At 55.2% G+C, this 17,459-nt stretch overlaps 1 protein-coding gene across 1 annotated transcript in view; it reads right to left on the bottom strand.

The window, feature by feature from the left end:
• ttc33 (tetratricopeptide repeat domain 33) overlaps positions 1-11,152 on the bottom strand; it is a 167,612-nt gene extending 156,460 nt beyond the window's left edge. Inside the window, exon 1 of the mRNA XM_087975177.1 lies at positions 11,032-11,152. The gene's annotated coding sequence lies outside the window, so the exon portion shown is untranslated. The remainder of the gene's footprint in view (positions 1-11,031) is intronic.
• Between the last annotated feature and the right edge of the window lie 6,307 nt (positions 11,153-17,459).

The raw sequence follows: 17,459 nt of genomic DNA on the forward strand, positions 1-17,459 counted from the left end.
ACGCTCTCTATTATTGATCAGTCTCCTCCCCCCCCGGTGAACTCTCTCTATTATTGATCAGTCTACCCCCGCCCGGTGAACTCTCTCTATTATTGATCAGTCTCGCCTCCCCGGTGAACTCTCTCTATTATTGATCAGTCTCCCCCCCCCCGGTGAACTCTCTCTATTATTGATCAGTCCCCCCCCCACCACCGGTTAACTCTCTCTATTATTGATCAGTTCCCCCCCCTCCGCCCGGTGAAGTCACTCTAGTATTGATCAGTCTCCCCCCCCCTGGTGAACTCTCTCTGTTATTGGTCAGTCTCCCCCCCCGGTGAACTCTCTCTATTAATTTACACTCCCCCCTCCCCCCACCGGTGAACTCTCTCTATTATTGATCAGTCCCCCCCCGGTGAAGTCTCTCTATTATTGATCGGTCTCCACCCCGCCCCCACGGTGAACTCTCTCTATTATTGATCAGTCCCCCCCCCGGTGAAATCTCTCTATTATTGATCAGTCTCTCCCCCCCACCGGTGAACTCTCTTTCTTATTGATCACTCACCCCCCACGCCGGTGAACTCTCTCTATTATTGATCATTCCCCCCCTCCAAGTGAACTCTCTGTATTATTGATCAGTCCCCCCCCCCCAAGTGAACTCTCTCTATTATTGATCAGTCCCACCCCCCCCCAGTGAACTCTCTCTATTATTGATCTGTCCCCGCCCCCCGGTGAACTCACTCTACTATTGATCAGTTCCACCCCCCCCCCCCCACCGGTGAACTCTCTCTATTATTGATCAGTCCCACCCCCCACCCCCCCCCGGTGAACTCTCTCTATTATTGATCAGTCCCCCCCCCCCCCGGTGAACTCTCTCTAATATTGATCAGTTTCGCCCCCCCCCCAGTGAACTCTCTCTATTATTGATCAGTCTCCGCCCCCCTCCCCGGTGAACTCTCTGTATTATTGATCAGTCTCCCCCCCCCAGTGAACGCTCTCTATTATTGATCAGTCTCCTCCCCCCCCGGTGAACTCTCTCTATTATTGATCAGTCTACCCCTGCCCGGTGAACTCTCTCTATTATTGATCAGTCTCGCCTCCCCGGTGAACTCTCTCTATAATTGATCAGTCTCCCCCCCCCCGGTGAACTCTCTCTATTATTGATCAGTCCCTCCCCCACCACCGGTTAACTCTCTCTATTATTGATCAGTCCCCCCCCCCACCACCGGTTAACTCTCTCTATTATTGGTCAGTTCCCCCCCCTCCGCCCGGTGAAGTCACTCTAGTATTGATCAGTCTCCCCCCCCCCCTGGTGAACTCTCTCTGTTATTGGTCAGTCTCCCCCCCCCCCGGTGAACTCTCTCTATTATTGATCAGTCTCCCCCCCCGGTGAACTCTCTCTATTAATTTACACTCCCCCCTCCCCCCCCCGGTGAAGTCTCTCTATTATTGATCGGTCTCCACCCCGCCCCCCCGGTGAACTCTCTCTATTATTGATCAGTCCCCCCCCGGTGAAATCTCTCTATTATTGATCAGTCTCTCCCCCCCACCGGTGAACTCTCTTTCTTATTGATCACTACCCCCCCACGCTGGTGAACTCTCTCTATTATTGATCAGTTCCCCCCCCCCAAGTGAACTCTCTGTATTATTGATCAGTCTCAACCCCCACCGGTGAACTCTCTCTATTATTGATCAGTCTCCCCCCCACCCCCCAGTGAACTCTCTCTATTATTGATCAGTCTCCGCCCCCCCCGGTGAACTCTCTCTATTATTGATCAGTCTCAACCCCCCGGTGAACTCTCTCTATTATTGATCAGTCTTCCCCCCGGTGAACTCTCTCTATTATTGGTCAGTCTCTGCCCCCCCCGGTGAACTCTCTCTATTATTGATCAGTCTTCCCCCCCCCCACCGGTGAACTCTCTCTATTATTGATCAGTCCCCCCCCCCAAGTGAACTCTCTGTATTATTGATCAGTCCCCCCCCCCAGTGAACTCTCTCTATTATTGATCAGTCCCCCCCCCGCCCCGGTGAACTCTCTCTATTATTGATCAGTCCCGCCCCCCCCGGTGAACTCTCTCTATTATTGATCAGTCTCCCCCCCCGGTGAACTCTATTATTGATCAGTCCACCCCCCCCCGGTGAACTCTCTCTATTACTGATCACCCCACCCCGGTAAACTCTCTCTATTATTGATCAGTCCCCCCCCCCACCCAGTGAAGTCTCTCTACTATTGATCAGTCCCCCCCCCGGTGAACTCTCTCTACTATTGATCAGTACCCCCCCCCCGGTGAACTCTCCCTATTATTGATCAGTCACCCCCCGGTGAACTCTCTCTATTATTGATCAGCCCCCCCCCCCCGGTGAACTCTCTCTATTATTGATCAGTCCCCCCCCCGGTGAACTCTCTCTATTATTGATCAGGCCCCCCCCCGGTGAACTCTCTCTATTATTGATCAGTCCCCCCCCCGGTGAACTCTCTCTATTATTGATCAGTCTCCCCCCCCGCGGTGAACTCTCTCTATTATTGATCAGTCCCCCCCCCTCCCGGTGAACTCTCTCTATTATTGATCACTCCCCCCCGCCGGTGAACTCTCTCTATTATTGATCAGTCCCCCCCCCCCCGGTGAACTCTCTCTATTATTGATCAGTCTCCCCCCCGGTGAACTCTCTCTATTATTGATCAGTCCCCCCCCCCGGTGAACTCTCTCTATTATTGATCAGTCCCCCCCCCCCCGGTGAACTCTCTCTATTATTGTTCAGTCTCCCCCCCCCCCCCCGGTGAACTCTCTCTATTATTGATCACCCCCACCCCGGTGAACTCTCTCTATTATTGATCAGTCCCCCCCCCCCGGTGAACTCTCTCTATTATTGTTCAGTCCCCACCCCGGTGAACTCTCTCTATTATTGATCAGTCCCTCCCCCCCGGTGAACTCTCTCTATTATTGATCAGTCCCCCCCCCCGGTGAACTCTCTCTATTATTGATCAGTCCCCCCCCCCCGGTGAACTCTCTCTATTATTGATCAGTCCCCCCCCCCGGTGAACTCTCTCTATTATTGATCAGTCCCCCCCCCCGGTGAACTCTCTCTATTATTGATCACCCCCCCCCCGGTGAACTCTCTCTATTATTGATCAGTCCCACCCCCGGTGAACTCTCTCTATTATTGATCAGTCCCCCCCCCTCCAGTGAAGTCTCTCTACTATTGATCAGTCCCCCCCTCCCGGTGAAATCTCTCTATTATTGATCAGTCCCCCCCCCCCGGTGAACTCTCTCTATTATTGATCAGTCCCCCCCCCCGGTGAACTCTCTCTATTATTCATCACCCCCACCCCGGTGAACTCTCTCTATTATTGATCAGTCCCACCCCCGGTGAACTCTCTCTACTATTGATCAGTCCCCCCCCCTCCAGTGAAGTCTCTCTACTATTGATCAGTACCCCCCCCCCCGGTGAACTCTCTCTATTATTGATCAGTCCCCCCCCCTCCAGTGAAGTCTCTCTACTATTGATCAGTCCCCCCCCTCCCCGGTGAACTCTCTCTATTGTTGATCAGTCTCCCCCCCCCGGTGAACTCTCTCTATTATTGATCAGTCTCCCCCCCCCGGTGAACTCTCTCTATTATTGATCACTCCCCTCCCCCCCGGTGAACTCTCTCTATTATTGATCAGTCTCCCCCCCCACGCCGCTGAACTGTCTCTATTATTGATCAGTCCCCCCCCCTCCAGTGAAGTCTCTCTACTATTGATCAGTACCCCCCCCCGGTGAACTCTCTCTATTATTGATCAGTCCCCCCCCCTCCAGTGAAGTCTCTCTACTATTGATCAGTCCCCCCCCCCCCCCGGTGAACTCTCTCTATTATTGATCAGTCTCCCCCCCCCGGTGAACTCTCTCTATTATTGATCACTCCCCTCCCCCCCGGTGAACTCTCTCTATTATTGATCAGTCGTCCCCCCCCCGGTGAACTCTCTCTTATTATTGATCAGTCCCACCCCCCCCCCACCCGGTGAACTCTCTCTATTATTGATCAGTCCCCGCCCCCCGGTGAACTCTCTCTACTATTGATCAGTCCCACCGCCCCCCCCCCGGTGAACTCTCTCTATTATTGATCAGTCCCACCGTCCCCCCCCCCCGGTGAACTCTCTCTATTATTGATCAGTCCCACCGCCCCCCCCCCGGTGAACTCTCTGTATTATTGGTCAGTCTCCCCCCGCCCCCCCGGTGAACTCTCTGTATTATTGATCAGTCTCCCCCCCCACGCCGCTGAACTCTCTCTATTATTGATCAGTCCCAACCCGCCCCCCCGGTGAACTCTCTCTATTATTGATCAGTGTGTGTCCCCCCGGTGAACTCTCTCTATTATTGATCAGTCTCCACCCCCCCCCCGGTGAACTCTCTCTATTATTGATCAGTTCCCCCCCCCCCAAGTGAACTCTCTGTATTATTGATCAGTCCCCCCTCCCCCAAGTGAACTCTCTGTATTATTGATCAGTCCCCCCCCCCAGTGAACTCTCTCTATTATTGATCAGTCCCCCCCCGCCCCGGTGAACTCTCTCTATTATTGGTAAGTCTCCACCCCCCCCGGTGAACTCTCTGTATTATTGGTCAGTCTCCGCCCCCCCGGTGAACTCTCTCTATTATTGATCAGTCTCAACCCCCCGGTGAACTCTCTCTATTATTGATCAGTCTTCCCCCCCCCCCACCGGTGAACTATCTCTATTATTGATCAGTCTCCCCCCCACCCCCCCGGTGAACTCTCTCTATTATTGGTCAGTCTCCGCCCCCCCCGGTGAACTCTCTCTATTATTGATCAGTCTCAACCCCCCGGTGAACTCTCTCTATTATTGATCAGTCTTCCCCCCCCCCCACCGGTGAACTCTCTCTATTATTGATCAGTCTCCCCCCCCGGTGAACTCTATTATTGATCAGTTCCCCCCCCCCCCGGTGATCTCTCTCTATTATTGATCAGTCCCCCCCCCCCCGGTGAACTCTCTCTATTACTGATCACCCCCCCCCCCGGTGAACTCTCTCTATTATTGATCAGTCCCCCCCCCCCACCAGTGAAGTCTCTCTACTATTGATCAGTCCCCCCCCCCCGGTGAACTCTCTCTATTACTGATCACCCCCCCCCCCGGTGAACTCTCTCTACTATTGATCAGTAACCCCCCCCGGTGAACTCTCCCTATTATTGATCAGTCACCCCCCGGTGAACTCCCTCTATTATTGATCAGTCCCCACCCCCCGGTGAACTCTCTCTATTATTGATCAGTCCCCCCCCCCCCCGGTGAACTCTCTCTATTATTGATCAGTCCCCCCCCCGGTGAACTCTCTCTATTATTGATCAGTCCCCCCCCCCGGTGAACTCTCTCTATTATTGATCAGTCCCCCCCCCCCGGTGAACTCTCTCTATTATTGATCAGTCTCCCCCCCCCCCCCGGTGAACTCTCTCTATTATTGATCAGTCCCCCCCCCCCCGGTGAACTCTCTCTATTATTGATCACCCCCACCCCGGTGAACTCTCTCTATTATTGATCAGTCCCCCCCCCCCGGTGAACTCTCTCTATTATTGATCACCCCCACCCCGGTGAACTCTCTCTATTATTGTTCAGTCCCCACCCCGGTGAACTCTCTCTATTATTGATCAGTCCCTCCCCCCCGGTGAACTCTCTCTATTATTGATCAGTCCCCCCCCCCCCCCGGTGAACTCTCTCTATTATTGATCACCCCCCCCGGTGAACTCTCTCTATTATTGATCAGTCCCAACCCCGGTGAACTCTCTCTATTATTGATCAGTCCCCCCCCCCCCCAGTGAAGTCTCTCTGCTATTGATCAGTCCACCCCCCCCCCGGTGAACTCTCTCTACTATTGATCAGTACCCCCCCCGGTGAACTCTCCCTATTATTGATCAGTCCCCCCCCGGTGAACTCTCTCTATTGTTGATCAGTCTCCCCCCCCCGGTGAACTCTCTCTATTATTGATCAGTCCCCCCCCCCCCCGGTGAACTCTCTGTATTATTGATCAGTCTCCCCCCCCGGTGAACTCTCTCTATTATTGATCACTCCCCCCCCCCCGGTGAACTCTCTCTATTATTGACCAGTCCCCCCCACCCCCGGCAAACTCTCTCTATTATCGATCAGTCCCCCCCCCCCGGTGAACTCGCTCTATTATTGATCACTCCCCCCCCCCCCCCGGTGAACTCTCTCTATTATTGATCACTCCCCCCCCCCGGTGAACTCTCTCTATTATTGATCACTCACCCCCCCCGGTGAACTCTCTCTATTATTGATCAGTCCCCCCCCCCCTCGGCGAACTCTCTCTATTATTGATCAGTCCCCCCCCCCACCACGGCGAACTCTCTCTATTATTGATCACTCCCCCCCCCCGGTGAACTCTCTCAACTATTGATCAGTACCCCACCCCCGGTGAACTCTCCCTATTATTGATCAGTCCCCCCCCCCGGTGAACTCTCTCTATTGTTGATCAGTCTCCCCCCCCCCGGTGAACTCTCTCTATTATTGATCACTCCCCCCCCCCGGTGAACTCTCTCTATTATTGATCAGCCCCCCCCCGGCGAACTCTCTCTATTATTGATCAGTCCCCCCCCCCCCCCCCCCCGGTGAACTCTCTCTATTATTGATCAGTCCCCCCCCCCGGTGAACTCTCTCTAATATTGATCAGTCCCCCCCCCCCCGGTGAACTCTCTCTATTATTGATCAGTCTCCCCCCCCCCCCCGGTGAACTCTCTCTAATATTGATCAGTCTCCCCCCCCACGCCGGTGTAGTCTCTGTATTATTGATCAGTCCGCCCCCCCCCCGGTGAACTCTCTCTATTATTGATCACTCCCCCCCCCCCCCCCCCGGTGAACTCTCTCTATTATTGATCAGTCTCCCCCCCCCCCGGTGAACTCTCTCTATTATTGATCACTCCCCCCCCCCGGTGAACTCTCTCTATTATTGATCACTCCCCCCCCCCCCCCCCCCGGTGAACTCTCTCTATTATTGATCAGTCCCCCCCCCCCCGGTGAACTCTCTCTATTATTGATCAGTCTCCCCCCCCCCGGTGAACTCTCTCTATTATTGATCAGTCCCCCCCCCCCCGGTGAACTCTCTCTATTATTGATCACTCCCCCCCCCCCCCCGGTGAACTCTCTCTATTATTGATCACTCCCCCCCCCCGGTGAACTCTCTCTATTATTGATCACTCCCCCCCCCCCCCCCCGGTGAACTCTCTCTATTATTGATCAGTCCCCCCCCCCCCGGTGAACTCTCTCTATTATTGATCAGTCCCCCCCCCCGGTGAACTCTCTCTATTATTGATCAGTCCCCCCCCCCGTTGAACTCTCTCTAATATTGATCAGTCCCCCCCCCCCCGGTGAACTCTCCCTATTATTGATCAGTCTCCCCCCCCGGTGAACTCTCTCTATTATTGATCAGTCCCCCCCCCCCGGTGAACTCTCTCTATTGTTGATCAGTCCCCCCCCCCCCCCGGTGAACTCTCTCTATTATTGATCACTCCCCCCCACCCGGTGAACTCTCTCTATTATTGATCACTCCCCCCCCCCCCCCGGTGAACTCTCTCTATTATTGATCAGTCCCCCCCCCCGGTGAACTCTCTCTATTATTGATCACTCCCCCCCCCCCCGGTGAACTCTCTCTATTATTGATCAGTCTCCCCCCGCCCGGTGAACTCTCTCTATTATTGATCAGTCTCCCCCCCCCCCGGTGAACTCTCTCTATTATTGATCAGTCCCCCCCCCCCCGGTGAACTCTCTCTATTATTGATCAGTCCCCCCCCCCCCGGTGAACTCTCTCTATTGTTGATCAGTCCCCCCCCCGCCCCCGGTGAACTCTCTCTATTATTGATCACTCCCCCCCCCCCCGGTGAACTCTCTCTATTATTGATCACTGCCCCCCCCCCCCCCCGGTGAACTCTCTCTATTATTGATCAGTCCCCCCCCCCCCGGTGAACTCTCTCTATTATTGATCACTCCCCCCCCCCCGGTGAACTCTCTCTATTATTGATCACTCCCCCCCCCCCCGGTGAACTCTCTCTATTATTGATCAGTCTCCCCCCCCCCGGTGAACTCTCTCTATTATTGATCACTCCCCCCCCCCCGGTGAACTCTCTCTATTATTGATCAGTCTCCCCCCGGTGAACTCTCTCTATTATTGATCACTCCCCCCCCCCCCGGTGAACTCTCTCTATTATTGATCACTCCCCCCCCCCCGGTGAACTCTCTCTATTATTGATCACTCCCCCCCCACCCGGTGAACTGTCTCTATTATTGATCAGTCTCCCCCCGCCCGGTGAACTCTCACTATTACTGATCACTCCCCCCCCACGCCGTTGAACTCTCTCTATTATTGATCAGTCCCCCCCCCCCGGTGAACTCTCTCTATTATTGATCACTCCCCCCCCCCCGGTGAACTCTCTCTATTATTGATCACTCCCCCCCCCCCCCCGGTGAACTCTCTCTATTATTGATCAGTCCCCCCCCCCCCGGTGAACTCTCTCTATTATTGATCACTCCCCCCCCCCCCCGGTGAACTCTCTCTATTATTGATCACTCCCCCCCCCCCCGGTGAACTCTCTCTATTATTGATCAGTCTCCCCCCCCCGGTGAACTCTCTCTATTATTGATCAGTCCCCCCACCCCGGTGAACTCTCTCTATTATTGATCACTCCCCCCCCCCCGGTGAACTCTCTCTATTATTGATCAGTCCCCCCCCCCACCACGGCGAACTCTCTCTATTATTGATCACTCCCCCCCCCCGGTGAACTCTCTCAACTATTGATCAGTACCCCACCCCCGGTGAACTCTCCCTATTATTGATCAGTCCCCCCCCCCGGTGAACTCTCTCTATTGTTGATCAGTCTCCCCCCCCCCGGTGAACTCTCTCTATTATTGATCACTCCCCCCCCCCGGTGAACTCTCTCTATTATTGATCACCCCCCCCCCCCCCGGTGAACTCTCTCTATTATTGATCACCCCCCCCCCCCCCCCGGTGAACTCTCTCTATTATTGATCAGTCTCCCCCCCCCCCCCGGTGAACTCTCTCTATTATTGATCACCCCCCCCCCCCCCCGGTGAACTCTCTCTATTATTGATCACCCCCCCCCCCCCCCCGGTGAACTCTCTCTATTATTGATCACCCTCCCCCCCCCCCGGTGAACTCTCTCTATAATTGATCAGTCTCCCCCCCCCGGTGAACTCTCTCTATTATTGATCACCCCCCCCCCCCCCGGTGAACTCTCTCTATTATTGATCAGTCTCCCCCCCCCCCCGGTGAACTCTCTCTATTATTGATCACCCCCCCCCCGGTGAACTCTCTCTATTATTGATCACCCCCCCCCCCCCGGTGAACGCTCTCTATTATTGATCAGTCTCCCCCCCCCCCCCGGTGAACTCTCTCTATTATTGATCACCCCCCCCCCCCGGTGAACTCTCTCTATTATTGATCACCCCCCCCCCCCCCGGTGAACTCTCTCTATTATTGATCACCCCCCCCCCCCGGTGAACTCTCTCTATTATTGATCAGTCTCCCCCCCCCCCCCGGTGAACTCTCTCTATTATTGATCACCCCCCCCCCCGGTGAACTCTCTCTATTATTGATCACCCCCCCCCCCGGTGAACTCTCTCTATTATTGATCACCCCCCCCCCCCCCGGTGAACTCTCTCTATTATTGATCAGTCCCCCCCCCCCGGTGAACTCTCTCTATTATTGATCACCCCCCCCCCCGGTGAACTCTCTCTATTATTGATCACCCCCCCCCCCCCCCCGGTGAACTCTCTCTATAATTGATCAGTCTCCCCCCCCCGGTGAACTCTCTCTATTATAGATCAGTCCCCCCCCCCCGGTGAACTCTCTCTATAATTGATCAGTCTCCCCCCCCCGGTGAACTCTCTCTATTATTGATCACCCCCCCCCCCCCCCCGGTGAACTCTCTCTATAATTGATCAGTCTCCCCCCCCCGGTGAACTCTCTCTATTATTGATCACCCCCCCCCCCCCCGGTGAACTCTCTCTATTATTGATCACCCCCCCCCCCGGTGAACTCTCTCTATTATTGATCACCCCCCCCCCCCCGGTGAACTCTCTCTATTATTGATCAGTCCCCCCCCCCCGGTGAACTCTCTCTATTATTGATCACCCCCCCCCCCGGTGAACTCTCTCTATTATTGATCACCCCCCCCCCCCCCCCGGTGAACTCTCTCTATAATTGATCAGTCTCCCCCCCCCGGTGAACTCTCTCTATTATAGATCAGTCCCCCCCCCCCGGTGAACTCTCTCTATAATTGATCAGTCTCCCCCCCCCGGTGAACTCTCTCTATTATTGATCACCCCCCCCCCCCCCCCGGTGAACTCTCTCTATAATTGATCAGTCTCCCCCCCCCGGTGAACTCTCTCTATTATTGATCACCCCCCCCCCCCCCGGTGAACTCTCTCTATTATTGATCACCCCCCCCCCCGGTGAACTCTCTCTATTATTGATCAGTCCCCCCCCCCCGGTGAACTCTCTCTATTATTGATCAGTCCCCCCCCCGGTGAACTCTCTCTATTATTGATCAGTCCCCCCCCCCCGGTGAACTCTCTCTATTATTGATCACCCCCCCCCCCCCCCCGGTGAACTCTCCCTATTATTGATCACCCCCCCCCCCGGTGAACTCTCTCTATTATTGATCAGTCCCCCCCCCCCGGTGAACTCTCTCTATTATTGATCAGTCCCCCCCCGGTGAACTCTCTCTATTATTGATCAGTCCCCCCCCCCCGGTGAACTCTCTCTATTATTGATCAGTCCCCCCCCCCCGGTGAACTCTCTCTATTATTGATCAGTCCCCCCCCGGTGAACTCTCTCTATTATTGATCAGTCCCCCCCCCCCGGTGAACTCTCTCTATTATTGATCAGTCCCCCCCCGGTGAACTCTCTCTATTATTGATCAGTCCCCCCCCGGTGAACTCTCTCTATTATTGATCAGTCCCCCCCCGGTGAACTCTCTCTATTATTGATCAGTCTCCCCCCCCCCCCCCGGTTACTGGTTGATGATAACCTCCCCCTTACCTGGTGCTGGTTGTTGTTGCGGGGGGGTCTCTCTCTCTCTCCGTGTTTACACCATCGCCCTCCCCCGCCGCCCCACACTGTCGCGGGTTGCTCGGCCCCGCTCCCCCCTCACTCAGGTGAAGGCTGTCTCCTGCACTAGGCCCCGTTGCTATGGTGCGGGTGGGCGGGGTTACCCGGCGCAGGCTCGGTGTGGCCCGGTAGTGTTGCGCATGCGCTACCCCGTGACCCGTCACCGGTTACCATGGCGACTGGTGTAAGCCGTCGTTGTTCCCGCCCCTTTACCACATTTCCCTCCCCCCACCACCAGCCCCTGGTGTTGTTGCTGACCGCCAGAGGGCGTTGGTTCACTCCTTCAGGGAGTGTCCCCATTGAGGAGGGTGGTCAGTGGCTGGAGGGCGGTCAGTGGCTGGAGTGTGATCGGTGGCTGGAGGGCAGTCAGTGGCTGGAGTGTGATCGGTGGCTGGAGGGCGGTCAGTGGCTGGAGTGTGATCGGTGGCTGGAGGGCGGTCAGTGGCTGGAGTGTGATCAGTGGCTGGTGGGCGGTCAGTGGCTGGAGGGTGGGGCTGGAGGGCGGTCAGTGGCTGGAGGGTGGGGCTGGAGGGCGGTCAGTGGCTGGAGGGTGGGGCTGGAGGGCGGTCAGTGGCTGGAGGGCGGTCAGCGGCTGGAGGGCGGTCAGCGGTTGGAGTGCAGTCAGTGGCTGGAGGGTGGGGCTGGAGGGCGGTCAGTGGCTGGAGGGTGGGGCTGGAGGGCGGTCAGTGGCTGGAGGGTGGGGCTGGAGGGCGGTCAGTGGCTGGAGGGCGGTCAGCGGCTGGAGGGCGGTCAGCGGTTGGAGTGTGATCGGTGGCTGGTGGGCGGTCAGTGGCTGGAGGGTGATTGGTAGATTAGATTAGATTAGATTACATTACAGTGTGGAAACAGGCCCTTCGGCCCAACAAGTCCACACTGACCCACCGAAGCGAAACCCACCCATTCCCCTACATTTACCCCTTACCTAACACTACGGGCAATTTAGCATGGCCAATTCACCTGACCTGCACATCTTTGGACTGTGGGAGGAAACTGGAGCACCCGGAGGAAACCCACGCAGTAGCTGGAGGGCCGTCAGTGGCTGGAGCGCGGTCAGCAGTTGGAGGGCGGTCAGTGGCTGGAGGGCGGTCGGTGGCTGGAGGGTGGGGCTGGAGGGCGGTCAGTGGTTGGAGGGCGGTCAGTGGTTGGAGGGCGGTCGGTGGCTGGAGGGCGGTCAGTGGCTGGAGGGCGGTCAGTGGCTGGAGGGCGGTCGGTGGCTGGAGTGTGTTCGGTGGCTGGAGGGCAGTCAGTGGCTGGAGGGTGTCCGCACCCAGGCCGCGACCTTCCGCCTTCAGTCCTTGCAGCGATACCTTTACATCGAGCCTCCTCGTCCTCCAAGGTGGTGCGTAGCCTCAACCACGACACGGCGCTCCCGTCCTGTTCATCGACCGTGACGGTTTGGAGGTCACCCTCAGGACGCTGCCTGTCCTTTACCAGGACCCGATCACCGTCTGGAACACGGTCAAACCGCGCCACCCCTACCCTCCAGCCATCGTCAGGGAGCCGTTGCTCAGGAATCCGCACCTCCGTACTCGCGGGTTCGAGTGGCTGTCGGAGGGGAGGGCCGCGGCGGCGAGGGTGACCAGGGTCGGGGACGTGCTGGGTGCCGGGGGCCTGGGCTGGACGCTGCCGCAGGACATAGCAGGCAGGGCAGCGGTAGACGTCCAGTACGTGGCCACCGCCATCCGACGCCTTAAAATGGCGGTGCTCGGACCCGACGTAGTGCACCAGTTGGAGGACGCTCAGGTGTGCGGTGGGATCCCGTCCGCGCTCACCCCAGCCCGGACGGAATTTCACATTAGCCCCAAGGTCCCGTACTTCCCGCGGGAGCCTGTGCCCCACAACCTGAGCCACCTCCGAAATTTTAATTTTGTCCCCTTCAGGGATGTATCACTGCGGGCCCTGTACCGACTGCTGCTGCACACCGTCCACCTCTTCTCCCTCATCCACCGTCCGGACACGCCTTGGCGTGCCCGTTTGCCACCGGGCGGTGGGGATCCCCAGTGGAGGGCTCTCTACGTGGGAGTCCTCCCCCTTTCTCTCGGGGATCTGGGGTGGAGGGTGCTGCACGCAGCAGTCCCCTGCAACCGCAGATTGCGGTGGTTCACGGACTCCCAGCCCAACTGCTTGTTCTGTGGCGCTGTGGAGTCCGTGGATCAGTATATACAGAAGAACCTCGATTATCCGAATACCAATTATCCAAAAATTGGACTATCTGAAGGAGATCTCACGGTCCCGATAGAAACATTACATCAAAGACGTGTTTCCAACAGTGATGTGTCTTTTGTTTACAGTGATTAAACAGGCACCATCTCCAAATGACTGACCTCCCGCCCCTCTCTCTCCCCACACTCTCCCTGGAGTTCTACAGAGGGGTGTACCCTATACCCCCCCTTCCCTAGATTTGCAGTCAAAAGTTGTGTGTGTGTCGGTGCCAGTGTGTCCCTATGTATGTACATGTGTCTGTGTCGCTATGTGCGCGCACACCTGTGTGTGTTGCTGTGTGTCTTGTACACGTATGTGTGTCTGTGTGTGCGTGTGCATGTCTGTGTGCGTGTGCACTATTTGGAGACTCACTCCACAAAGGCAGCTGCAACAGTCTTTCTGTTGGTGTCCAGGAGAGAGGGTGGGTGTGTATGGGGTTGGGTGGCAGGCGGTGTTGAGGTCAGGGGGCGGTGTTGGGTGCACACTTTTGAGCTGTGTGCTGCTGCAGTCTCCTGAACAGGGAGCAGACTTCAGTAACTCTGAGCCCCAGAGGAAAGACATTTAATCGATTAACCGAATAATTGAACATCTGAACGAAATAGTGCCTGCCCAACACATTCGGATAATCGAGGTTCCCCTGTACGGGGTGTGGGCGTCTGCACTCCCTCCTCGATTTTCTCAAGAACCTCTTCCTTCTCTGTTTCTGGTTACACTTCAGTCCCACGCTCCTGATCTTTGGGCACCCGGTACGGAGGAGGGAGGGCAGGTCTGAAGACCTCCTCGTGGGTCTGCTCCTGGGCCTGGCCAAACTGGCCATTAACAGGTCCAGGCAGCGGGCCGTGGAGGGGGACGTTAGGGCCGACTGCCTGCCCCTCTTCCGCAGTTACGTTAGGGCCCGGGTGTCCTTGGAGAAGGAGCACGCGGTGTCCACCAACACCCTGGAGTTGTTCAGGGAGAGGTGGGCGCCGCAGGGAGTGGAGTGCATTATTTCCCCCTCCAACTCTATTTTAATTTACCCCCTGACCTCCCCCTTCACTGTTTGATCACACAGCACTGCCCTTTGATGTGAAGGGCAGTGTTTGTCACTGGCCACTCAACTGTTTCCTTTCTTCCTGGTGGAATTGAGTAAAGATTAGATTAGATTAGATTACTTACAGTGTGGAAACAGGCCCTTCGGCCCAACAAGTCCACACCAAACCGCCGAAGCGCAACCCACCCATACCCCTACATTTACCCCTTACCTAACACTACGGGCAATTTAGCCTGGCCAATTCACCTGACCTGCACATCTTTGGACTGTGGGAGGAAACCGGAGCACCCGGAGGAAACCCACGCAGACATGGGGAGAACGTGCAAACTCCACACAGTCAGTCACCCGAGGCGGGAATTGAACCTGGGTCTCTGGCGGCGTGAGGCAGCAGTGCTAACCACTGAGCCACCCACCAAAGATTGGTGCACTTGTCTTTCACTATATATAAAAAAAAGATTCCACGGTGTCAATTTGAAGATCATGAGCTCATTGGAGTTTAGATGGATGAGAGGTGACCTTACTGAAACGTACAGGATTCTCAGGGGATGTGACAGGGGGAGATGTGGGAAGGGTGCTCCCCCTTGTGAGGGAGAGACGAGGACCAGAGGGAATCATCTCAGAATAAGGGCTCACCCATTGGAGACAGGGATGAGGAGGAACGTCTTCCCTCGGAGGGGAGTGAATCTGTGGGAGATTCCCTACCATTAACTCGAAGCCCTGCCTTACCAAAGGGCAACACTCTGCATTAAACTGCATCTGCCATTCCTCAGCCCAGTGACCCAGCTGATGAAAATTCTCATAGTACTCTTAGATCATCTACACTGTCACCCGCAAACCTGCTAACCACACTCTCTCTCTTCTCATCCAAGTAATTCAGAGAAATGACAAACAGTGGGCTCAGCTCTACCCCCCTGTGGAACCCCCCCCCTGTGGAACCCCCCCCCCCGTGGAACCTGCTGGTCAATGGTCTCCAGTTTGAAAACCACCTGAAGGAGCAGTGCTCCGAAAGCTAGTGCTTCCAAATAAACCTGTTGGACTCCGGGATTTTTAACTTTGTCCATCCCAGTCCAACACTGGCATCTTCAAATCAGTCTGAAAAAATAACCCTCTATCACCAGCCTCTGTCTCCAAGTGTCAAGCCAATTGGCTAGTTCTCCCTGGATCATAGTCCGAACTGATCCAAGTCTCTCTTAACACCTCAGTCCTGCCACTCCAAGGAATCCGCCTGGTGAACCGATTGTGCCCTCCCTTCATTACCAGAACATCCTTCCTCATATAAGGAGACCCAAACTGTACACAATCCTTCAGGGGTGGTCTCACCTGTAGATAAGCCCTGCTCCAGTACTCGATTCCACTTGTAACGAAGGCCAGCGTACCATTTGTAACCATCACCAGTTGCTGTACAGGTGGTCAGGCCTTTTAGTGGAAAAATTGGGAAGGCGAGCCATTACCCAAGTGGGGAATGACTTTGGGGTACTATAGTGCAGAGGGATCGAGGTGCACTCATTCATGAGTCACAGAAAACTAGCATGCAGCTACAGCAGATAATAAAGTGAATGGAAAGTTGACTTTTATAGCTAAAGGACTAAAATATAAAGGTAAGGAAGTTCTGTTGCAATTATACAAGGTATCGGTTAGACCGCACCTGGAGTATTGTGCACAGTTTTGGTCACCTTAGGTGCAGTGGCACTGGAGATTCCCTAGATTGAGCTCAGAGATGAGGGGTGTGTCGTATGAAGAGAGATTGAACAGCTTAGGCCTTTACTCACTGGAATTTAAAAGCATGAGGGGAGATCAAATGATAGAAGGTGTGGATAAAATAGATGGGGAGCAGATGCTTCCTCTTATGGAGGATTCTTGGAGAGAGGTCACAGTCTTAGGATAAGGGGGAGCAAATTTAACACAGAGTTGAGGAGCAACTACTTCTCCCAAAGGGTTGTGAATCTGTGGGATTCCCGACCCCAAAGGGCAGTGCATGCTGGGACAGTGAGTACATTTAAGGAGGAGTTAGACAGATGTTTTAAATTGGTAATGGGTTGAAGGAATATGGAGAGAAGGCAGGAAAATGGGGGTGAGGAGCATATCAGCCATGATCAAATGGCGGAACTGACTCGATGGGCCGAATGGGTTCTGGATTAGAGGTGCTGGAAAAGCACAGCAGTTCAGGCAGCATCCAAGCATCTGCAGTCATTGTTTTTACCTCAATGGGCTGAATGGCCTAATTCTGGTCCAATATCTTATGAACTTGGATCTTCCAGAGTGCTGTTCAATGTACCTCTCAACCAATCCCTTCAGCACTTTACTCTTTGAGAAAACACACAGTATACAAAATTGGCTCATGAACTAACCACATTGCACAGGTGACAACATGACAGCACAGTGGCTCAGGGGTTAACACTGCTGCCTCACAGCACCCAGGGTTCAATTCCATTCAGGGGACTGTGTAGAGTTTGCACATTCATGTCTGCATGGCTTTCCTGCCACAGATCAAAGATGTGTATGTCAGGATGAATTAGCCATGGGAAAGAGTGTCACTGGGACATGGTAGGTTTTTGGAGGGTCGGGGTGGACTCGATGGGCCAAACGGCCTACTTCCCCACTGTAGGGATTCTACTTTTTCAAAAACATTACAACCATAGAACGGTCCCAGACAGAGCAAGGCCATTCAGCCCGTCAAATGTGTGCCCTGAAGGAAGATTTCACCCTCTGCCACTTCCCAACCATCTCTCTCATCCTCCAAGTCCTTCAATTCCAGATCGCACCCACCTGAATGCTGAGTGAAGCCCACTCCCCTAAACCCTCGAGTGACCTCGCCTCCCTCACCCTCAGTACATTCCAGACCCTCACCCCTCGAGTGAACCTCCCTCCCTCACCCTCAGTACATTCCAGATCCTCACCCCTTGAGTGAACCACCCTCCCTCACCCTCAGTACATTCCAGATCCTCACCCCTCGAGTGAACCACCCTCCCTCACCCTCAGTACATTCCAGACCCTCACCCCTCGAGTGAACCACCCTCCCTCACCCTCAGACAGTACACTTTGGGCCGTGTTGTGCCTGTAATGGGGGTTGCTGCAGCTGTAAGATGAAGGGGGATTGCTGGAAATGAAACAGCAGTTCCAGCCTGGA

Source organism: Chiloscyllium plagiosum, unplaced genomic scaffold (genome assembly GCF_037043375.1).
Source record: "Chiloscyllium plagiosum isolate Xiang-an unplaced genomic scaffold, Cpla_swu_hap1 HiC_scaffold_2, whole genome shotgun sequence".
Classification (NCBI taxonomy): Eukaryota; Metazoa; Chordata; class Chondrichthyes; order Orectolobiformes; family Hemiscylliidae; genus Chiloscyllium; species Chiloscyllium plagiosum.